Genomic DNA, 26,804 nt, shown 5'->3' on the forward strand with positions numbered 1-26,804 from the left:
GAACTAAAAAAATTTATTAGGAAGATTAATTTAGGAGTTTTCTTTAATGACAGAACCAATATAGAATATCCCTTGGAAAGGAATTAAGTTAATAGTTTTAAGACCAAAAGTACTTTTATACCACCTAGCCACCCCAAGGTGGATTTATATGAGAAAATAGTGATGAGAGAAATGTACCAAGTATCTAAAACTATTAACAATAATGGTAATTTTAGTAATTTACCAGAAGAGGAAAAAAAGACACTCAAGGCCTTACAGGACAACTCAAATATCAGAGTGATGAATCCAGACAAGGGGGGTGGTATAGTTATATATGACAACATAAAATACTCTAAAAAAATTGATGATATCTTATATCAAACTGGGAATTATGAAAATGTTTCCATCAATGAAGTTAATATTGCTTATCGATGAATAGATTCCTGTTTAGAGGAATTTTACATTGATGGTAGGATTAATAGGGAGATTTATAATTTTTTGAAAGTTAAGCACCCATAATTAGTAACAATTGTGGGCATTCCCAAAATACACAAGGATACGCTAGATCCCCCCCTTTCATCCAATTATTTCAGGCAGTAAATCTAAAACATTTCCCATGGGAAAATACATAGATAGACAATTAAAACACATTTACAGTAATATTTCTCATATGGTTAAGACTCATGGGAATTTTTGGGAAAGTTTCCTACAGGTACATGTAAAGAAGGCCTGATATTTGTCACTATTGATGTGATAGATCTTTTCTCCTGTATACCCAAACAGACTAGATTGGAGGCCTTTTGTAATAGCATTACTAAATTCACAAATTTCACTTGGGAAGAAACACATTTTATCATGGAATTAATGGCCATTGTATTAGAGAATAACTTCATATTCTTTGAGGGAGAATATTTCAAGCAAACCAGGGGGGTAACTATGGGGGCGGCGTGTGCACCCATCTTTGCCAACTTGGTGATGCTTGATTGTGAACTTACCAACCACTCTTTTTCCTAGTGAATACTTCAAGAGTGTTAAACATTATTCCAGATTTTTGGATGATATGTATATATTACGGGATGACAGTGTAGAAAAATTAGATACTTTTTTTCATTTTTTTAAACACCACTAGTGAATATCTCAAATTTACTTACAAGTATAGTACTGAAGGTATAGCGTATTTAGATACTTATGTTTATAAGCAGAATGCAACCTTCCATTCCAGAATACATAGGAAACATACTTTTAGTAGTGACTACTTGGAATATAGTAGTTGTCATCCAATAAATATGAAACATAATATATATAAAGAATAAATTATTAGAGCTGCCCGTATGACATCTGATCTTAAAGTATTGAATGAGGAAATTGAGTTTATTACTAACTTATTTGTAGACAGAGGATATCCATTAAATGTTTTGTCCACTAATAGACACTATGTTGTACAACAAAGGGACAATAAATACCAATCATTATTGGGTACAGGCTTCCAAACCAGACATTTGATTGAAGTAGGAAACAAAGATGGAAATGCAACTAATGGTCATTATAGGTCATTTATATTACTATATAGTCCTGTGGCAGACAAGATAAGCAATATAATTAATACATTTTGGTATTTGATTTCCCAGGATTCCAAATTAATTCAAATAGTGGGGATGAAACCCAGAATTATTTACAAAATGGGAAGAAATTTAAAGAATGTATTGGTCCCCAGGAGAGCAAATAGGGATAGGAGGTTGGATGAATCATCCCATACATCCAAATGTGGAACTTGTAACCAATGTAAGTTTATATTGGAAGAAAGGAAATTGATTATACAAAATGAAACTCATACCATAGTAAAATTCAAACATGGGAATTGTAGAACGAAGATGCTAATTTATTTAGCGAAATGCTATGAGTGTGCTGCTTTTTATATTGGGAAAACTGAGCGTTGTTTTAGACAACGCATATATGATCATATATACAGTATTCAGAAGAAAGACTTAACTAATGCATTATACAGACATATTAGTATGACAGACGATAGTCATAAGTTTAAGTTCGCCATTGTGGAAATTATTTTGGTAGATCCCATTGGTGGAGATTATAAAACTTTTTTAAGTTTTAAAGAAGTTTGGTGGCAACTTTTTTTAGATGCCACCACCTATCCAGGACTCGATGATCATGTCTCCTGTAAACCAGTCTTAGAGTATTGTAACTAATAGCGTTTTTATTCTATTCCTTTTTACATATAGCAAATAGTTTTTTACATAGTTAGAGGGTTCAATGAATAGGTTGATATACTTCCAGTGTATGATTCTTGTCATTGTATTGTAGGCATTGGTATCATTATTTGCATCTGTTACCAACAACAGCTTTGTTTATACAAGTATATATATTTTAGTTGTGATTTTCTTTTATATGCTCGATATATATATATATATATATATATATATATATATATATATATATATATTTAGAATTTAGTTGGGAAATTATATACATATATATATATATATATATATATATATTTTTTTTATTTTTGTGTTACTGTTAGAATAATCATCTGATATATGGATCGTAACACATAACAATCGCAGTTTTTAGGATTTGTTTTTTATTTCTTTTGGTAAATGGTTTATATATACATATTTACATTTATAAGTGACGATTGTGGCATTAAACAATTCAAATAGTATTATGCGAATGCACGTTTGATCCTGTTTTTAATGGAGGTGTTTTTGATATAAAATTGTATAAAAACGGGGAGTTGTTTACATGATGCAGGGGAACAACTGTGTGAAATCATAAGTATTTGTGGATTAAATAGTTTTAACAATTGTAAGGATTGTAGCTTTAAGGGGTGGAACTTGCTCATATAGGATACAATGTTTTTATCAGTATCCGCTTCTTTCTTTTGGCGCCAAATTTTAAATAAAATGTTTGTATCAATATTCACAAAAGGTTCTGAAGAAGCCCACCGTGTGAGTGGGTGAAAGCACTTAACCTTTATTCTCATGTTATGTGGTTCTGAAGCAAGATTTGTGCTTTACTGTTCGTTTTTGGATTAAAGATATTTTATACCATCTTTTTGCTGCACTGTCATCTGTTGAAGTTCATTCTGGTCAGCGGAGTATTTTTAGTTCCAGCAACTTTTGTTGAACCTTTTGGTTTCTCAACAGTGGATGGTTTTATTCCTGGTTTTTTGGAACAGTCTGCTATTGCTGGAATTGTAGAAATATTTATTTATTTATCTTATCAATCATGTACATGCACCGAACCATTGTGGCCCCTTTTAATTCACAACCTACTTACAGAATGATAAAAATACAATATGAACTAGTACCAACAGAATGAAAAAGTTAATTAATTTAAACATTTTTTCAGTACAATCCTAATACTATATTTGACAATGAAAGCAGCTTAAAACAGTTACATGTAAACAGTATGATTACATACAAAATATTGAATTATGAAGTTACAGGTCCAAAACATAAAGATCTATATATATAATATTAGCAGTGCTGTGTACATAAATATCTGCAAAATATGCTGAGAAAAGCAAAAATATAGTTATGCTTGTTATCTGCCATATCTCTGTAAAACATTTCAAATTTTTGCTATTGTGTCCTGAGACTCACAACAATCATGACTAAGACATTAAGTGGCTTGGATTTGGGTCATTTTCTGTATTCAGTCCCTCACATTGTGATGCTCCATGGAATCTAGAGGAGCTGTGTATTTATTTATTTATTTATTTATTTTACATTTGTTGACCGGATTCTGTTCTGAATCACCAACATCTCACATCTCCATCTCTGTGCAGACACACACACATACACAAGTTCATGTCTTGATTCATACTCATGTTCATTTTTCACTGTTATTTATAATATTCATTCATAGCATTCAGTCACACAGCACATACCCAAATGCACTGCAAAGCCAATCAAATCTGTTAAAGCCTTTTCCCTTTTATAAAGCCCACACATATACCCCCCACACACACACACACACACACACACACACACATTATTTCATTCATTCATACATGCCCACAGTCTATATTACTTACTCAAAGACAATTTCCATTCAAACCACAACATATCAATACATTAATTCATTCATACGCACTCACTGTTCATGTCTCTCAGTCAGTCAGTCAATTTTATAATTAGCAATCTGTCAACATGACTATGACTACTAAATAACTAGTAAATTAAAATGAAACTCTCTTTTCAGTTTACTGTCTTTTTAATCCTGTTCCTAGCTACAAATAGTCACTCACTCACTCATAAAATCACTCACTCAGTCACTCACTTTCTCACTCAATATTTTGACTAAATGCAAGTCACATTGATGGGATTAATTAACAGATAGTAAGTTGAAAGTCAATATGATTATCCTATTAATTTGCTAATTATTTAGTAAATCATGTCATGTTCTTGGCTGCAGGTAATAAACTTGAGTGATCGAGTAAGAACTGTGGCATTTTCATGGGCTTTTTCCTGAAAAACAAACAACTTGATTGAGGTTAACTTTTATTTTTAACACCTTGTTTTGGGTTTTACATTAAAAGGTCTGCAAAAGTATTGCAATTGCTGTTAATAGGGTGAATGTATCAATGATATTGTTTAACATCTTGTTATTGTTTACAAACTTAACATTTTTTAATTGCGTTATAAACGTCATTAACAAAATCCATCCTATTATTTAAACATTTGCAACAACGATACATGATAAATGTTTTGAGACCTTTTCTGTTTTGCTCGCCCACAACCTCACAACTGATTATCAGCAGCTCCTGATGTTTCTGCTCAATTTTTTCAGATTTAGGAAGTCAGATGTTCCCCAGATTCTGATTAGATATTCAAGGTTATAGAGGAGATCAATGCACCCCTATGCAGAGTCATATAGCCAACAAAGAATGAATATGTTTTTGTTTATTCGCTAACCCTACATCCTCTACTTTGCACATGATGTGCAGTGATGTCATCCTAGAATCCTGCTGACATCTGCTTGTGCACTTCCAATTGCTTTGCCATGTATATTATACCCTTTCTCACTCCTGAGTGGCCAGAAGAGTGTCAGTTCCATCCAGGAAACCCACCCTCCCCTTAGTTCAAGCAAGCTGACAAAATGCTGACCTTTGCTCAGACCCTCCCAATAGAACATTCAGAACAAGGGCCTCTACATTATGGTATCAGGACAAACTCTGTGGGGCTTTTATTATTTATTTGAATAAACGGAACTAATACAGATGGCTTTTGCTCCAAGGATTACTGGATTAAAAATTTGAAGAAAACCTCTGAGATGCACTGCATGGCTCTGGGGGGCTTAGTGGCTCTGTGGCCCCATTTTAATTCTTTATTTCCTCCATGTTTAGCACAAGCTTGACAGCACCCATTATGATGTTGTTTGATCTCTCATGTCCCACTTTGGACATATGCAAAAGGTTCAACCCCAAATTTAGCACATAATTTACAAGAATTATATACCGCTCAGTACCAATAGCATTAGATCGAGCTTTCTAGAAATTAAATAGGTACAATGCAGTTTCTCATTAAATCCATAAGAGTAAAGGTTCAGTAAAACTAAATTAAAAACTGAAGGCAAGCGCTTCTGCCTCAACAAGTAATTTAAAGACTTTTTCACAACACACAATGAAATTGCTTCAATTTATATTAATTTAGTTTGACACAATCGGTTTGAACAAGTAATAAAATATTAGATGCTCATATCTGAAGGATAGAATACTGTTGGCTAACTTAGCTTCAGTGCATTTTTATACTAATTGCCTCATTTAATCCTGGTGGTTTGTTAACATTTATCTGTATCTGTCAATAATATATTTTTTGCACTGTAATAACACATCCAGATCCCCTCATGCTGGTCCTGTTCCTATGTACTACTGAAAAAACAAATACATTTTTTTAGACTAAATGCAGTTATTGTATATTTAAACATGACATTATTCTCATTATTTGTTTATAAGACATACATGTTCATATCTACGTTACTTTGCAGAAAGCTTTGCATATGTAGAAGGTGCCACAGCTGATATGTCTTGCAACATATAACTACAGTTTTTGTATTAGAATCCAAATGATCGCTTGCTCCGTATACTACTTCAGGGTGACACAAATTCTACAAATTCAAATTAGGCCACTATCTATAAATTCACACAATCTACTCATCCCACAGCTAAACATACTAAACGGGCTTCTGACATTGTAAGGGGTGATGTTTTAGCTCTGCACATTCAGAATTGTTCTTCAAGTTAGGAGTTATCTTATTTCCAAATGTGGGATGCCCACCCTACTATTGAATTCATTTTAGAATGACCCTGTGTAATATGGCTGTTGTTATTACCAATACTTCTGATATTAGCTGAATCTGCTGTGTGACAGTGACTTTCATTACTTCACTGGTAGACTTTTTGTCTTCTGTTAAGACTTTTAGCAATATCAATGGAAATACATTTTCCTGTATTATAGGGCATCTTGCTTTGTTCTTTTGACTCATTCTCTTGTATAACCACGTTGAATGCACGTCTATCAACACCTGTACTTCTGGCAAAAAAGTTTGTTCATTTGTTATGAATCTTGATACCCTTACAAACTGACTTTTCAGTACTTTGTTTTTAATAGACTTGGGATGACAACTATCTCCAGTAAGCAATGAATTAATAAAGGTCGGTTTACTATAATTTTTTTCTTTAAAAACCTTATAGTTCTCAGGAAATGAAATATTCAGATCTAAAAAATTGTCTTAGTATTGGAGATAGTTCTCATGAATCTTGAAAATCTATTATTAGTATTCAGTTACATCAAAGAATTTTCAAAGGTAGAGTCTGACAATAAAAAAAGTAAAAATGTCATCAATAAAATGTTGATAGAAAGGCATTTCTGTAAGCACTCAAGTTTAATAAAACAGTTCACTCCAGCATAGACAGAGCTAAACTGGCAAACCTTAAGGCCATTGTAGCACCCATGACTACTCTCTTTAGTTGTCTAAAATATTGCTACAAAGTAAAAAAAAAAGCTAAAATATAAAATGATGTCCATCCAGTAAATTGCAAATCAATAAAATTTCATTAATGTTCATATTGACTTTCCCGCTTAAGAAGTTCCTTGCAAGCTCAATACCTTTGGCTTGTAGAATGCAAATATGTTCACTTTTTTTAATGCCAATATTAATGTATTTCATTACTTTTTTCCGTGTTCTTCAGTATGTAGCTTCCCAGTTCAGCAAATTAATGTCATCAGTCTTTTAAATAAAATGCACTTCCCATCACAATGGTATTTGGCTTTTGTCTAATACATCTTGGAGTTCTCAACATTGTTTGCCTGATATAGTTAGTAAGATACCTCCAACTTGCACCATGCTCTACAATATGATATAACAGAAGAAGACTTGACATTTCAGATATGTGACTGTGTTACCTCATCCACCACCAGCAGCAACAGAAAAAGGTGCTGCCAATGTAGGCCATTAGCAGCTTGTTGAAGTATAGCCAGCATAAGACCCTAGGCAGGAATGGGTACAAAATATGGCAACACTGCCAAGGTGGCAAAATCTGATTAAGCAGTTTGGGCCACAATATGTATGGGGTAAAACAGTAAACATGATGCATGCAGTGTGATTATCAATGCATGGTCTCATTTCACTGTGCATCAGACATTGTATCAATACTACATGTGATGGAAGGTGGTGTAGGTTGCAGTCATCATCAGTTTAATAGGGTGCCAAGAGACACAGTCACTCATACTGTTAACACAACCTGGATGGAAGAAATAGTGTGGCAAATCTCACCACAGTAGATGTACAGGGAACATATTAGCACAAGACTATCATCAAGACATGGGTATGAAGCATATCACCCTTGGACAAGATGCTGTGATCTGCACAGCTGGATGTGTAGGTGGCATCAGCTGTCATATCCTACAGTGACATGGATAGGGAGCAACTGCATGCCCATACTCTGATGCTACCTCACTACTGAGATGGAACAGGCTTCAAAGATGGCCTTGACAAGGATAGTGTTCTACTTCATGTCCTTGGTCTGCTGTGTCTTTGTTGGCCAGAGTGCACAGAGCTTATGAACTCCTTTGGCACGGATTATGTGCTAGCACAAAAACTCAACATAAATGATATTTGCTAGTTGTGGATGGTTCTGGAGGCAGATAGTCATGGATGCCAAGGCTTCCAAAATGTTTAGATAAGGCTGTTGAAAGTTCCCCCTCCCCCTGCAATGGCCCATGAGCACAGCCACCTGATATCTGTACTCTACCCCCACTTCAAACAACACTGCCAGCTTATCCAGGCAGACATGATGGCACTGGCAGTTCTGCAGATGCTGATGCTAATTACAACATTGTATGCCACCAGATCCATCATCATATGTACTGCTTCATGATGGATGACTTTCAAGTCCTCACTTAATTGGACAGTATGATTATGGGGGCCATGTGTTGCACATACCAAACCCATTAATGGCTGTATGGCAGTGATCTGTGCATGCATCACACCCCAACACATCTGCTGATTAATACCCAATGGCACCCAAATCTCAGGGAGCAAGTGTGCTGCTTGACAGCATTAGGTTTCCCTTTGTTGTTGACTTGCAGAAGGTATGTTCAAAGAAATAGTAGTATTCTTCTTCAAAGCTGGAGTTTCAGCCACAGTTAAAGGACTTCTTAGGTGCCCAGCTACAGGAATTTCTTTTCACACAGGTGATGTGCATTCAGTAAGTCCACCTACAAGGTTCCCACTATTTTGTGTCTCTTTTGTGGCTTGCTCCCAAGCCAAGAGTGGAACAGTCACTTGGACAGCTGTTTCTCCTGACTGTGATGTATCTCCTGGAATTTATGTAGAATCCCTTGTCTCTGCAGAGCTGTGGAAATCAGTACCTTATCCATACTCAGACATTTCTACATGTTACGCATCACCACTTTTACAAGTAAATGCATAACACAGTAAATCCCTATAAAATTCCACAAGGATGCATATGTGATGTGCAGGACAGGCTCCTATAAGGAACCAATTCCTGCTTATGCAACCTTACCATCTCTGTTGTTGGCAGCCTGTTATATTCTTGATGTGTGAAAAGAGATGCGTATCATGAGTATTTTGTTAGGGTACATCCACCAAAGTAACAACTATGCATGCAGGCCACTGCTGCATATTACAAACCTTGTCTGTCACCACAAAGACACGGGTGGAATACATCAGGCCAGTGCCAACACTCATAGTCCTGCTCAAGATTAATCTTGTTACTTTTCCAGCCAGTGATACAAGGAATTCTTTGATGTCTTACAGTCTTGTTAACCCCAATAGACAGTCACTTGACCTTTATTTTGCAATCTTCTGTACATTCTGCTTTATACAGTCGAACATGTAATTTAAAGAACAGTGAACCTGGTCATTGTATGCTTATGTACATCTACTGCAGTTATTACTGCAGTTATGTTCCATAAGACAGATTACTACACCCTGGCTGGTCTGCACCTCCATTGTCCATCATCCGATGACCATGGGCTTTTATGTGTCTGTAATGAATGTTGTTTTCAGCATTACTGAAATTCTTCAGCTTGTGCATGCCTTGTCCTGTTAACATGCTGAATCCCACAGTGAATAGTTCATGGAATAGTCTGCTGATATGACATGTGTAAACCGCCAAAGCAGCATATTCATAATATGTAGGAATTAGTACATTGTCCTGCAGTACCAGTACTACCCCTTAGCGGGCAGACAATAAAACAGTTTGTTGATAAGGCATGTATAAACCTACCTCCACCACCACAAACAACATATTTAGTGTATGCCAGACTTAACACATTGTGTAATGGTATCATGGCGCCATATAAGAATTTGTGGTAAAGGATAGATTGTGAAATAATCTGTTGAAACTGTATGGTGCAGCCCCCCCCCCCTCCCCACACCAAACAGTATTTAACTACTGTTGAATTCACTATAATATGTAGGGAAACAGATAAAATATAATAATCCATTATGTTACACATGCACAGGCCCCTAGGAAACGTCTACTAGTCTTTAATGCCCATGACATCTGAATAATTTCTCTGAATTAAAATATACACAATACTATAATAGCACATACAGCAACAACTATGAGATGTTTTACAATGGTATATATTGAGTTATTCATGCAATTCCAAAAAACCAAAACGTCAATGCCAAGTTTTACAAAAGGAGGTACTGCCAGCATAGCTATCTGGAATTTTGTAAATAATTATATGTCATTTGTGAATATCAAATTGATTTATATAAGATGCTGGTGTTACAAATGCATTAGAACTGTATATCATGTATATATCAAATTTGTGCAGATGTTTGTGTTGAAAAGGTATTTGCAAAGTGCTTTTGTTTGAAATGTATGCACAGTGTGCCTTACTGGAGAGAGAACAGAAATGTGCATGCACTACTGTAACTAATTGAATGTATATGTTTTAAAAGAGGAAACTGGAGGGTTAATCTCAGTCCAGCAAACTTTAGAAAAAAATATCTGAAATTAAATCACTTCATAGGCTAGGCCATAAAGATGCTATCTCACGGGTTTCAAGGCAATCAGAGACACAAATTCTGTACTAGGGAGCTTTCTGTGTCAACTTTGGGATTAACTAATTACTAGTCTTGAAGCATAGAAGTATGCAATTGTATTATGATTTCCAGTACCTGCCAAAGATCTGAGGAAAAGCCCTTGTGTGTGTATTTTTATAGGTAAGTGCTAAATACTGACAGCTTTCAGCAATGGTGGTTTGTGTGAGAACTAGAAGTTTGATGACCAGAAATTATGCTATTCTGCAAGCTATCCCAGCAGTAATATTTTAGATATCATTTTGAGAAATATCTTAGTGAGAGTGTTCTGTATTCAGTCTTGGGCCTAACAACAACAAGAAGAACCATTCACTTCACCATCTTCCTTGCTCTAAGTAAGTTGTTAGGGTATAGTAAATCTTTTAGATTCAATCAGGAATATAGTGAAGCTTGGTTTAGATATTGTTTTTTGTTTATTTGTGCAAGCCTGTGGTTTTGAACTCTGATGTTACTATAAAATGATATTTAGTATAGGTTCATAGGTGTTTACTAGGCTACAAGGGCCTTTTTAAGCCTAGCCATGCATCCCAAATCTCTGATGAGTTCTGATATCCTTGATAAGTGTAAGCATGGGCCTGGTTGATGAAGTATCTATAGGAATTGTCTTGTTCTTTTATTATTTATTATTAGCTATATTTAAACCTCTCATTGTGGCTGATCTTTGTAGAGATATTTAAGTTCTGAGGGTACTTGCATATTTATTTGGTGACACTGTGTGCCACTCCTAATAGCCTTGCTCTTGGTCAAACTACCATTTGTATTAAGATTAATTTCACTCAGTATATTTGGTAGTCTTGGAAGAGCCTTAAGGTAGCTGGCAGGAGTGTCGAGTTGCAGTCATAAATACATTATAGTCTGAGCAGAAGGGGGCATAGATAGTAAACTTGTGCCAGCCTTTCCCAGGTGTGTGTGTCTGTGTGTGTGTGTGTGTGTGTGTGTGTGTGTGTGTGTGTGTGTGTGTGTGTGTGTGTGTGTGTGTGTGTGTGTGTGTGTGTGTATGTGTGTTTGTGTGTGTGTATATAAATCTAATCTCAAAGAGTGTGTGTGTGTCAGCTACTTGGGAAGGGACATGAAGCACTGGTTGGACAGAGAAGGTGCTGGGGCCTTGGATTGTACAATCAGCTGAGATGTCAGCTCTATAGCTGTGCCAGTTGGGATTCTTACTGGGGATCTGGAGAAAGAGGGAGAAACCAGCCCAGGACTGACTGTAGTCTCTGCGTGCTCTTAAGGGAAATTTCACTTGATGCAGAGAGCTGCATCTGGAAAGACTGTGTGTGTACCTACCTGTCATTCTCTCAGTGAATGCCCCCCACTGTTGCCAGTGGTGAGGATTTAGGCTCCTTGATTACTGGTGGTTATCTAGCAAATCATGGAAAATCATTGAAGATTAAGCCAGAAAAAATGGCAGACATTTGAGTTTCAGACTTCATATCCTTCATAATAGTCATGTTAATGCAAAACCTGTTATTCTATCTGCTCTCTAAATTTGTAAGAACAATATTTAAAAATTGTCACTATTTTTGGGACTTTGTCCCCCCCCCCCTTATTTATGGCTTTGTCCAGATTTCTTGCTGCCAGAGTATGCAAAATTTCCAAAGATCTATGGCCAAGTTTACATGGTGAGATATTATATTAAATCAACTACACCTCTGTGATACATGCATATGTGCTGAGGTGCAACTATATAGTAAACTTGACTTGGTTACGTCTGTCTTTTGTGAGTAATGCTTTCAGTCTGCGTGTCTACTCTAAACTTGAAAACAACACATCAGTAAGTATGCATGAGTCATCAAAGTCTAACATAGCTGAACACCTAAAGAAGTGCTCAGATAAATATCCAAAGAGAATTTCCTTCCATATATTGTTATAACTGAAAAGACCAGGTACACTTCTATGCATACTGCTTGAATAGCACATGAGATGAACTCAGAAGTATCCATTTATAGCGTGAGATTGAACTTGATCAGGAAGCTCTAATTAAACTCTTTACCCATTATTCCAATTTCCTATATGACTGCGTCCCCACCCATACTCCTCAAACTCTGGCAGCAAGAAATCTGGACAAAGCCATAAATAAAGGGGGGGTCCCAAAAATAGGGACAATTTTTAAATATTGTTCTTCAAATTTAGAGAGTTGATAGAATAACAGGTTTTGCATTACATGAATATAATGGAGGATATGAAGTCTGAAACTCAAATCTCTGTCATTTTTTTCTGACTTAAAATCTTCAATGATTTTCCATGATTTGCTAGACAACCACAGTTTTATGAAAAATGGACCAAAAATATGAGACAAAAATCTGGACATTCTGTAAAAATCTGGAGAGTTCAGACGTATGCCCATGCCCCCACCCAGTCTGGTGACACTCAAAAAATAGATTATTTTAGGAAAATCGTTCATGCATTGAGCTACTTTAGGATGACCACATGTTTTACACTCTTGTAATATCACTGGCTGGAATTCATAAAGTCTGATACATCACATCATCAGGAAAGACACCAGGACCTAATGGTAATAATATAGATTTGTAAAAGTAGTTGGAACCCTTAGAGGTCTCTTATTTCATGCATTATTTTTCCTGTCTGAAAGATTTCTTGAAAGTTGTCTTACTGAAATCAAGAAAAGGCACAAGACCAGTAAACAATTATCATCTGGCATCAATCATTGATGTCAAAGACCAGATCTCTGTAAAGATTCTTGATTTTTTACTACATTGTCTTCTGTACCTCCTGACAGAGGAACACCAGACTAATTTTTTGAAAGGGCTTTCCCATGTAGAGAAGTTACAGACATATTTTGTCATTGATACAGGAAGTCAGATGTATCAATGATCTCCATGGTTTCAGTACTATTAGTTTTGAGAGATCATTTGATATGACAGCTTGTATTAGTGAAATATTCTTTCTGTCTGCAGCTTATCAAAACATTTTTTTCTGAAGCCACTCTCTGCACAGATTTCATGTTGCTTACTTTTTCAAAGACTGGGATTTACTACCCCCTGTTTTAAAATTTATTTACAGTAATCCCACTGACACAATTCTAACTATTCTGAGGCAACATAGAAACATTTCCTAATTAAATGAATACCCAGAGTAGGCAAATAGAGGCTGTAGTTCTCAAACTCTTGACTGCAAGAATCAGCCGGTTAATAACTCATAGCCTTAATCTTCAGCACTAACTGAACAGTCTTAATCCTCTGTGCTAAAACTACAAGATATCTCCTTACTTAGGGAATCTAACACAGGGTTATCCAGTGCACCACCTTTCTTTTCATTAGCCATGTATTACAGAAGTACGACATCTTCATGAAAGATTTGCTCAGTACTGCTTTTTTATGGAAGAGAACAACACAAGTAACTACTTTCTTCTCTCAGTAAACACAAGTAACAGCATCCCTCATACTTACCCATTAAAACTCTTTTATGATTATTCAGGGCTGAAGATCAGTGTCTCCAAATAGTATCTCTTCCAGCCAGACCACCCACTAGATATATAATGTTGTCATTTTATTTAAGAAATTGCAATAGTGTTCCCCCTCATTGAAATATATTGGTATAAATCTACTTGTATTCCATTCCCCTCCTATCAAACCCAGTCTTTGTTCTCATAGAAACATTATTTTTTTTCTGGAGGACACTGATAATGCAAGCTAAAGTTTTTCTTTTTAGGGGAAATATGCAACAAAATAACTTCTGTCTATTTTTTAAGAGACATCTCAGTTATTATTATTTGCATATGTCAGCTTACAATCTAAGACTGGTAAAACAGGTATTCTGAAATAGATGAAGAAACAATCCCCCAGATTCAGCAAGTCCTGCACGGTGTGCAGGAACAGTGCAGGAGCTCCTGGTGGCAATATGGCCACCATGCGATCCAGGAATAAGCTACAGGGACGTGCATGAGCACTCCTGCACTATTACTGCATGGACACAGCTATTGTATGCAAATTACCCCATTTGCAGCTGAAAACTATGCAAATGAGGTGAATTTGTGATCCAGGAAGCTGTCAGCCAGGCATGCAGGACTAGTGTAGTCTGCAGAAATGTACTCGGTTAGTAACCGAGTGCATTTCTGCAAACTAAAAAACGGAGCCATGACAGCTCCAAATAAAGTGTGTATATTATCTGGAAACCATGCCAATGGCCAAATATATGGCCATCGGCATGGAAAACAGTAGCAAAAATAAAAAAAAACACAACTTTCATTTTTTTAGCCGATTTTGGCTGTTTAAGCATAGGGCAGTGGAGTGCAAACGGGATCGGGTCGAAAATATAAAAAATAACCTGAAATAAGCATTCTAACCAAAATCACTATTTTGCCATTATACTCAATGGCAGGCAGAAGACAACATGGCCAGTGAATAATGGTTGCTAAGGGGGAAGGCTCAATGTGGGACCTGTAACTATGCATTAGCAGGCAATCCTATGCAAATGAGGGGAATGATACTGAATCCCAGATTTCCCCTCAATGCCAGCCAGCACCCAACAGCGCAAGTGCAGGAATAACATGGTTCAAGCCTAAGAGTTAGCTGACATCATGGGGGGGGGGTGTCAGGCATACTGAAAGCATATTGGAGCCCTGTGGCTCGGATTTGCCCTTAGCTTAGCAGAGCTAAGCAAGGGGGTGTGTCTGAGGCTGCCTAGCACACTTTAGATTGCCTAACTGGGTGTGCTCGCCGCACCCCGGGTTTTAAAGGGGAAAAAAAAGTAAACCAGGAAATATCAGCTCTGTGCACATTTGAGCAGTGTGTTTGCACGGTGCGCCCCTGGGCTTAAACAGGAAGGCAATGGGAAGGGAAAACAGCAGTAGGAAGGTAAACAAGGAGAACTAGCATAGCTGGCAAGTGAAATGTATCAGAATCAGCCAATTACACAGGCAGCAGCCCAGCCCAGCCCAGAACACTACTATAAACTATGCAAACATCTTTCCCTCTGGTTTTTCCCACATACTCTACACAACCGGTGTATACAAGTGGGGAAATTTTAACAAGCAAAAAGAACAAAATGACAGAGGCTACAACAGCTACCATACATCAACATGTGGAAGAGGCTGATGGTGGTGCGGATGAGAATGCTGTCGACCAACCCACACTGAGGAGACAGAGAAGACTGTACAGACCCAGGGTAACCTATTAGGGGCTAAATGAGCTGGAGATAGTGGAGCACTATAGGGTGGACAGGGACCTCCTACAGCAAATTGTTGAGCTGTGCTGGCCACACCTGACACACAGAACTAACAGAGGGGAACCCATCCCAGTGGATACCAAAGTTTGTGCAGGCCTAAGAATACTAGCCACAGGTACCTTCCAAAGGCCAACTGGGGATATCATGGGGATCTCACAAATATCAGCATCCAGGGTACCCCATCGGTTCCTGTATGCCATGTCAGCACATGCCAGTGAGCACGTATATTTTCCCAATACCCGTGAAGCGTTGGCCAGCAATATGCGTCTCTTCCACCAAATAGCAGAATACCCTGAGGTAGTGGGTGCTATAGACTGCATGCACATATGCATGAAAGCACCACCTGGTGAGCAGGGTAAGGTCTACTATAACCGCAAGGGCTTCCCCTCCATCAACTGCCAGGTCATGTGCGATGCCCATGGTATTATAATGAATGTGTGTGCTGGCTGGCCTGGAAGCTATCACAACTCCCAAATCTGGCAACTGATGCAGCTGTACCAGAGATTTTCCAATGGGTACATCCCTTACGGTCACCTAGTTGTGGATGCTGGTTACACACTGGAGCCGTGACTGATGACACCCATCAGAAATGCACACAGAATACAGAATGAAATGGAGTACCTGACATACCAGTACAGTCATAGCAAATGTGTACAAATGTCAGGTGTGCCCCCCAATCCTATGCAGAAATGTAGTAACAATCCAGTGTGCCCCTCCCATCTAATGTAGACACATAGTAACAGTCAGGTGTGCCCCCCAAATTCTATGTAGAAATGTAGTAACAGTCATGTGTGCCCCCATTCCTATGTAGACATGTAGTAACACACAGATGTGCCCCCACAATCCTATGTAGAAATGAAGTAACAGTCAGGTATGCCCCCCAGTCTTATTTAGACATGTAGTAACATGCAGGTGTCCCCCCCAATCCAATGTAGAAATGTAGTAACATGTATGTGTAGGTATAATAACAGTAGAGCACAGATCACCTGAGCTGGCCAAGGTAACAGGATAGATTGTAGCATGTGTACAATATGCAGGTTTGCGTGTGTTAGGTTGGTGTGTGTTGTATATTGTGTGAGAGTGGTCAGTATGTATGCATGATGAAGTTTGTCCTGGTGGCCATTGCCCAGTACTGCTGATGAAAGGGCCATGTCCTCACAACTACAGTGCCAAACACAATGCTTCCCAGTATAACACATTCTAGCAGTAAGCCATTGTAAATGTTTGTAAGTAATATGTGTCACCATCTGAAAGATGAACATGGCATGGCATGGCTGTCAGGGTCTATATTAGAACACCGAACATTCAAAATGTTGAGTGTTCTATTATCGAACCCTACCAATCGAAAATACCAAACATTGAATGTTCAGAACAGCAATTTTTTTCCTAGGGAAAAAATTGCTGTTCCAAAACACATACACACAACACAAGCACACAAAACAAACAGCAATCCACACACACACACACACACACACACACACACACACACACACACACACACACACACACACACACACACACATACACACACACACACACACACCTAAAATCTTACACCTAACCCTACACTAACTATACACACACCACTAACTATCCACTTACCTTAACCCAAACCCTAACCCTAAGGTCCGTCAGTATCGCACACTAACCTCACCCGCGCCCTAACCCTAACTCACCTAACCTGCCCTACCCCTCATGTAAACACAATTGCACACATACCTATCCCGTGACCTAACCCTAACTCACCTAACCTGCCCTAACCCTCATGTCCACACAATTGCACACATACTTAACCCACACTCAATCTCACACTTACCTGAACCCAACCAGTAACTTTCCAACAGAGTGCTGAAAATACAGAAGAAACAGAAACGGACAACTAAATTCTTTCCCTAGGAAAGAATTCAGTTTTCTTCTTCTTCGATATTTTCAGCATTTGCTGAAAATGGGTTGATATTAGAACACTCGACATTTTAAATATTTGGTGTTCTAATATAGACCCTGGCTGTCGGGCCAGATATACAAGTAGTATACAGAGTGAAGTATCCCAGACAGACAGTGTATAATATATAACTGTCAAATCGACACACCCTTGGAATTGTACATACAGGTTTGCAGCACATTATCTGGGCTTGTAGTAGGCAATACCAATGTCATCTCTCCAAACACTGGCAGACCAAAAAGGTCATAGGAATGATGTATTGAGAAACAACTGATCTCCCTGCACAAGCCAGTGGAATGCCCTGTGCATATCTGTGAGTCTGATGCAAGTAGTGTCCATTGCACTCATGCACCCAACTCACCCAACCACCACACAGAGGTACCTCTCTGGTCTTATCCCTGCTGTTGGGAATGAGTACAATATGACCCCCACCTGTGTATGGCAATAGCAAAAGAATGCAGCATGCAGAGCAGGTGTCCCATGCAGGTGTGTCCCTAGCTGTAAGCAGCACCCTGCCAGCATCCACACCACTGAATCAATACTGACAGAAAGTATTGGCATGAACACCTAGCACACCTACCCTGTCACCCCAGAGGAATATACTGCATTGCAGTCTGGGACAGTAGGACTGACAGAATGCAACTGTCTGCTACAGCTGGCCTGCATCACTACAAAATGGCCTACAGTCCTCTGCCAAAGGTCTCTGTCTCACCCATACTGCCAAAGTATGTTATGTAATGGACTCCCAAATAACAACCTAACACAGTCCACAGAACTCATATGCAAGGCCATGTGGACAAATCATAGTAACATGTCCACCATGTCCTACTGCATGAACTGTGGACCGACACCAATATACTGCTGTGATGAGGTGATAACTATAGGGAAGGTATCAGAGAATGTTCGCACAATGTATGGAAGGGGATAGAATAATAGAGGAGGGGGGTTGGAACATGGGCAGCATGGAGTGTGCGAAGTCCCAAGCACAGGCGTGTGCACATACTAGCCCTGGCTGCAAACACAAGAATGGGTGGCTACAAAGCTGCTCGTAAACCACAATGTGTAGGGTTAATGTCCTGAATTATGACCCCTGCCTCTGAGTAACCTGTTTGATTCTGTACAGCTGTGGGGTAGTGCCACAGCAAGATAAGGCCATACTGTCAATTTGATGGCTGTACAAGTATGGGATCCTCTGCCACCACTGTACCAAGGTGATGAACCAGTTACACAGACCCAGCAGCAAGTGTCTGCAGCTCCTCCTCAGAATGGCATGAATGTGCAAGAATATGTAGACGTTTGACCACAATACTGGACACAGCTGCATTCACCCTGTGTTCCCCATGATATCACTGCAAGCAAATATACCTGCCTGACAGTACTTGATGACATAAAACATCACAGTTCGGCTTTGTCAAGGGCAGATCCTGCCTTTTGAACCTGGTTGACTTCTTCGAAACAGTCACCAAAGCCATAGATGAAGGGAAGGTAGTCCACACAGCCTATCTGGACCTTGCAAAGGCATTTGACACAATACCCTACTCGGGCATCATAGATAAGCTATCCAGCTTAAATATAAACCCCTATGTCACAAGATGGGTCGCAAACTGGCTCAAAGACAGAACCCACAGAGTGAGAGTTGCTGGAGCCATGTCAGACTCAAAACCAGTCACAAGTGGCATCCTGGGACCACTCTTGTTCGGTATATACTTTTCTGAGGCACAGGCAAACATGGGAGGACTATGGCTCACCAAGTTCGCAGATGACTGCAAACTGGGCGCCATAATCAACTCTCCAGCTGACACAAACATCCTTCAAAAAGGTCTCACAGAGACAGATAACTGGTGCCAGTGCCATGGTCTAAAGCTAAATGCCAAAAAATGTATAGTCATACCCTTTGGCAAAAACAATATGCCCACAAATTACCACATAGGCGGAAACCCATTAAGTACAGAGAAAGGTATTAGGGACCTGGGGACCCAAGTTGATAGCAATCTCTCCTTTGAAAACCACATTGCTAAAGTGGTTAGAAAGACCTTTTACATAGCCCACCTCATCACGAAGGGTTTCACATCTAGATCAAGAGAGGTAATTGTGCCCCTTTATTCATCCCTCATCAGGCCCATCATAGAATACAATGCCCCATTTGGGATGTACCTTACCCGACACCTGCAGCAATTAGAAAGACCTCAAAAGTATCTCACCAAGAGGATCAAGGGTCTCAAACAGATTAAAACACGAAAAACACTTCTGTAAAAGCACCCTCTGGTAATCTGGAACAACCAGGATGCAAGGATCACGAACCAAGCGTAGAGTAAAAAGTTTTTTAATTGTAACAGCTTCACCAGTTCGGTTTAAAAAATGCATACACTTCCAAAATGCAAAGTCAGTCTGCAAACACTTCCAAAATGTAAAGTCAGTCAAGCGCTTTCACCCGGGCCCTCCCAGGCTTTCTCAAGACATTTTTAAATTAGGTGGTGAGTCTATTTATAATGCCCTTGTCCAACCCAACTACTTTAATTAACAATCAATTAAATTATTATCTCACTTGTAATTTAAAGAGATAAAACATTTTGTATCCATTATGTGAGTACCATTTTAAGCTTTGCTAACATGATAACCTGCACAATTCTTTGTTCGCTTTGCTCCTGTCTACCCAACATTGTTCACATTTTATTAGCATTGTTGAAAAACATATACATATTCACAATGTTGACATCTGTTTAAAATTGTAACTAAAATCTTCTTGTAAATCTTACTAAACCACTTGTAACTAAAACCAATTATTACTAAAAACCAAGTAACTTCTATAATGTTACATACCCTTCTGAAACATATCTAACATACCATTTTTTAAAAACATGTGATATTATTTAACATAGCTTTGGTCAGCAAAAGACTAACCTCTAACTATTATTCTTGCGGTCTCATTTAACCACCATTCACATTCTAAATCTTTGGAAAAGTTTTTTAACATCTCTCAGCTTGCATATTGTATTGCTGCTTGTGGTAATCCTAATGCCAACCTACATCATTTAGTTCCAAGTTGCCTATTCTTGGTGCCTAACCAACTAATTTGTTTGCTGGAGGGTGGTCATTCTCTTACCCCACTTTATAGCTTTGCCCTTCTGATTTTTAATAAGCTGGTGATACTAATAGCCCCATTAGAGTGGTTTAGTAAGATTTACAAGAAGATTTTAGTTACAATTTTAAACAGATGTCAACATTGTGAATATGTATATGTTTTTCAACAATGCTAATAAAATGTGAACAATGTTGGGTAGACAGGAGCAAAGCGAACAAAGAATTGTGCAGGTTATCATGTTAGCAAAGCTTAAAATGGCACTCACATAATGGATACAAAATGTTTTATCTCTTTAAATTACAAGTGAGATAATAATTTAATTGATTGTTAATTAAAGTAGTTGGGTTGGACAAGGGCATTATAAATAGACTCACCACCTAATTTAAAAATGTCTTGAGAAAGCCTGGGAGGGCCCGGGTGAAAGCGCTTGACTGACTTTACATTTTGGAAGTGTTTGCAGACTGACTTTGCATTTTGGAAGTGTATGCATTTTTTAAACCGAACTGGTGAAGCTGTTACAATTAAAAAACTTTTTACTCTACGCTTGGTTCGTGTCTCAAACAGATGCCATATGCTGCTCGGTTAAAAAAACTCCAGCTCTACTCTGTTGTATACCACCTACTTCGAGGCGATCTATGCCTGACATACAAAGCTATGTCAAATCCAGAATTAATGGACATGCTCCACCTCAGTAAATCTAAATCCCTTAGAGCCACACGCTTGAGGGACTTGAACTTCAGCACAGAAATAAATAGAACTTGCTGGAGGGACAGGTTCATAACCCAGAGGCTCCCTTCGCTCTGGAATAGAATTCCAGTTCATGTGAGGCAGAGCATCTCACTGAATCTCTTCAAGAAGAATCTCGATAGGTGGATGGGGGATCGTAGGTTTGTCCCAGGGATTACTCCTGTGTCACTATTAGACAGAGGCACAGTAAACTAAACCTTAAAGGGCACAGTATACTCAAATCAAGGGGTGGCGTAAGCCATACAGAATTGGGCTAGGCTTATAATTGCCTCAGGGCAGATAGCCTAGTATGAACCTATGAACCTATGAACCTATGAACAGTGTATAACAGTACACATGTCTGCATTTCTCTGCTAACACTAGGATCATGTAGCAGAAGCAGCACAGACACAATTATCTACAGTAACCCAGTATCCTTTGCCCATTTTGACCCCATATTGCCAACTGATCTACAGATATCCTGCAGAAACAGTTTCCTAGCTGTAGGTGTAGAACACAAAAGTCTGCAGTGGAGTCCAATCTACCTGGAATGGATTCACACATTCAATACAGAAGGGCATACTGGACATGCACCCACACTTAGAGAAATGAAGGCAATGTCAGACAACAAAATACTGATAGGTCATACTGGGCATGCTTACACACTTAAAGAAATGAAGCCCATGTTTGGCAACAACAGTGCACTATACATATCTGACAGTTGCAGATGTTAGTGCATACACTCCTCAGTGTGCACCAGTCATGCTTTGCACACACATTGGGTAGGAATACACATATATTTCCAAGGAAAACACACTATAATATGCCAAAAGTACACATACATAGATGTGTGGAAGAGAGTGACAGTGACAGTGACAAAGAGCCTTCCATCATGAGGCCTGTCCCACCCAGCACACAACCAATTGGTTACAACCAGATGATGTGTAAATGTCACTCACCATAGGCATTTGCCTCTGGAATCCCTCAGCTTTATAGACTCTGTGGTGCTAGTGCTAACTGTTCAATATGACTGTACAAGTCAGTAGTCATCTAGCAGTTGTATAAACGTACCTGTGGAATGTAAACCTGTGTGTGCCTGAGTGTGGTGTGTCTGCCTCTAAATTAAAGGGTTATGGCCCATGCACATACACTGCCCCCCATTGCCCTACTATGGCAAGCCTGCCGATGTCTTCACCTTGAAGTACACCTTGGGGACATAATAACCCTTTAATCTCTGTGGCGCATTCTGTAACTGTGTAATGCTGTAGTGTGATATACTAGTTAGGTAGGAGTTCTAATCTCAGACATGGCAACTGTGTGTGTGTTTGTCGGTGTAGAAATTGATGCTTCGTAGGCTAGTCACACTCACTACAATTTTGAATGCCCTACTTTGGCATGCCTGCTGATGTCAGTCACTTTGAAATACACCTATTTGGGAAAGAGTAGCTCAGTAATCTTTGTGGCATGTCCTATAACTGTGTAATGCTGTAGTATGATAAATTAGTAAGGTAGGAGTTCTACTCCCAGACATGGCAAGTGTGGATGCTTGGGTGTGTATTAGTTTGTCTGTGTGGGGAGCAATGCTTTTGAGGCCATTCACAGCCACTGAAAATTCCAGTGCCCTTCTTTGGCAAGCCGTCTGATGTCATTCACTTGAAATACACCTTTGGGGAAGGGGTAGTACTGTAATTTCCATTGCGTGTCTTATAACTGTGTAATGCTGTAGTGTGATAAACTAGCTAGGTAGGAGTTCTATTCCCAGACATGACAAGTGTGGATGTTTGTGTGTGTGTTAGTTTGTCTGTGTAGGAAGAAATGCTTTTGAGGCCATTCACAGTCACTGCAACCTCCAGTGCCCTTCTTTAGCAATCCTGCTGATGTCATTCACTTTGAAATACACCTCTGGGGAAGAAGTAGTCCCATAATATCTGTGGTGTGCCTTATAAATGTGTAATTTGTAGTGTGCAAAACTAGTTAGGTAGGAGTTCTATTCCCAGACATGACAAGTGTGAAACTCTGTCTGTGTGTTTGGGAGTGTGTGTGTGTAGGGAACATTTTTTTTGGCCATCCACAGTCACTACGCACACCTACAAATGGAGAACATGATAACTGTGCAGTAACAGAGACCTGATCCAAGCCTCCAGAAAACACCCCTAAAATACTAGGTACAGCTCTCACTACACCTGTTGGCCACCAAACCAGGACCAAAACAATAAAGGTGAAGGAGTGTCCATATTCAACAAAGATATTCACATCACCAGGCAACTTGCCCAACAGAATGTGTCTGAAATACCCCTGATGCAACTAACAGCTTGTTAGACTGCATTCCACATTATATAGCTTACTACAGATCCCCCACCATACCCCATGATACTCACTACAGCCTTTTAAACATACTGTGAAATATCATGATACAAGCAAACACCCTAATACTGGGTGAGTTACACTACCCTGCCATTAACTGGGAAAACTAAGTGTGTACCAACATGTGTGCCCAACGATTCTTGGAAGTCATAATTCCCAATGCCCTGGATCATGTAACCCATAGTCCCACCAGGGGCTCAACTATGCTAGACCTGGTCATTACCAAGAGGGAACACCTATGAATACCCCATTGGTGGTCAAGTATGCCCATGAGCTAATCACCCTTAACATCAACATCCCTCCCCCACACCCCAGTAAGGACACCTCTGTAACACACATCTCCAAAGCCAATGTCATGCTACACATGTCAGATGTGACTAACATCATGAACCAAAAGGACAACTGCTGAATAATACATGAAGGCATTGTATGAGCACATCCACTCGTGCATGAATCGTGCCATCCAATAGTGAACCAAGACGTCCCCCATCCAAGAAAAGGATGCCAATATGGTGGCCCCCTGCTATAAACATACTGTACAACAAAAGGAGGAAACTCTTAAAGAAATGGGAGACTTTCCAGGTTGCAAAATACTCTCTTACCAGTTACAGTAGAAGGCAGAGACCCCTCATAACATCCACCAAGGCTAGTTACAAACATAATATAGCCACAGATGCCAAAGGAATCTGCAAACCATTCCATAGCTATGTGAGGAATCAAAATGGCAATGCTCAGAACTGCTGTGATCTACAACAGGATGGTACTAAATCTACTCTTCCCAGGGATATTGCCAATATCCTGTCAGATTGATTCAGTGCCAATTGCCCCCTCCTCCCAACACGCATAGAGCATATCTCACCATGGATAGATTGCCATATGCCAGTAATAATGGCCACATATGTAAACACCACACTCTACAGAGCTATGACAACAGCAGACATGGAACCAGTCAACATCTCGGGCTGTGTACTACATGAGCTACAAACTGCACTTGCACCTCATCTATGTGCCATGTCAAATCAAAGTCACACCTCTGACTTTGTGCCCACTGTGTGGCGCACAGCTACAGTTATCCCAGTCCACAACAGGGGATGCACCTTGGATTCTGGGAACTACAACCCTAGCAGTATGACGTGCCTGCTCTGAAAGGCCATGGAATGTATTATCATGGCAATTAAAACAAAGGCATTGGCAATCTGGAAACACTGGACCCTAACCAGGTTTGGTTTGTGAAGGTCCAATCATGTCACCTCAACCTGAATGACAACTGTGAATCTGTCTCCAGAGCCATGGATGAGGGTAAGGTGGATCACAAAGCCTATCTGGACCTCACCAAGCCCTTCAAAACCATCCCCAAGTATGGAATCATAGATAAATGTATCATGCTGGCCATTAATCCCAATGTCACCTGATGGGCTGCCAACTGCTGTTTTGACACAACCCACACTGTAAATGTAGGTGACGCCAACCCGAGCCCCAGACAAATGACAGTTGGAGTACCTTAGGGTTCAGTACTGGCACCACCCTCATTCGGCATCTACTGCTCTGAAGTACAGTCCAACAGTAAGGGACACCAGCAAACATAGGTCGCAGATGACTGCACACTGGGAGCCAATACTGAAGCCCCACATGATGTGGATATTCTACAGAAGGCCCTTACAGAAAGACATGGTTGGTGCCTTTGCCATGGCCTCAACATCAATGCCAAGAAATATATAGCCATCCCTACTGGGAAGGGACACATACCTGTGAAGTACCACATAGGTGGCTGTTAGAAAAATATGTATTAATGTGTGTATGCTTAATGCCAATTAATAACCAAGTATTTTAATACGCTTTTCATTCTATTTTTCATGCACTGTATTTTATACAAATTGAGTTTCATATGAGACTGAAAAAGATGCTTTTTGAAAACTGCAGTATGCTTTCTGAAACTTGCAAGTTGCCCTCTGACTTAGTAATTGCTAGCACAGCAATATTCATGTTTATGCCTTTTGGAAATGTACTTGAGAAGCAGGTGCTTATCTGCTAGGTCAGGAACGAATGAATGAACAATGCTATATTCTGTAAATGTAATGATTTTAGACAATCAGCTCTGTTCGAAGGATGGGAACATGGGCAGCTGTAGTAACTTACAGATAAAGTAGACAAAGGATTATTAGAGAAATGAACTGCTAGCATTGTGCTTGAATTAGCCATAGTACCTTGAATGGTAACATAACATGTATCTAACTGGGAATAATCAAGGCCATGTTGTTTTCCTCAGAAAGTTTCACATAAAAATTGATAAATCAGCAGAAATTCATGGGAAATATGTTCAGCAGATGATGATGAAAAAGGTGGTAATCTGTTACGTCAGCATGGTAGGACATAACCAGTTTAAGAATGTATAAAAATGAAAGTAGTTCCTGTTTCTGGTTAGACAAACTCTGTATTAGCATGTTTTTGTCTCCTTGCTGCAAGATTAAAGTGCCTTAACCTGAACCTACTGTGTTTTGATAATTTTTAAAGTATATTTCTCCTTTGACAGTTTGGTCCTTCGGACAGGAAAGTACCTCTCGCTCTAGGCCTAGGTCAGAATTGGGCCCAGTGGCATGCATCCATACGGAGAAGAGGCCAAATCAGCTCTTCTGCTTTGAAAGACCTCCGACTGAATTGTCATTCGAAAGAGGCCAGCCACTGTTTCTGAACTGGGATTGGAGGACGAGTCAATGATCCGGTGGATGAACTCATGGAGGGTCAGGTAAGGAGGAATTACCTTATTTCGGTTTTAAGATCAGGGACTAATTACAGAACTGTTTTTTTTTTTTGTCAGGTAGATTTGCATGTGCAGATCAGGGATAGAAAAAGGGGTTACTGTTTTTGTCATAGATCAGGGAAACAGAATAGGTAGGCAGTTATTCTAGATAAACTGTGATAAGGTAT

This window comes from Protopterus annectens, chromosome 10.part0 (genome assembly GCF_019279795.1).
Source record: "Protopterus annectens isolate FY-2018-M chromosome 10.part0, PAN1.0, whole genome shotgun sequence".
NCBI classification, from domain to species: Eukaryota; Metazoa; Chordata; order Ceratodontiformes; family Protopteridae; genus Protopterus; species Protopterus annectens.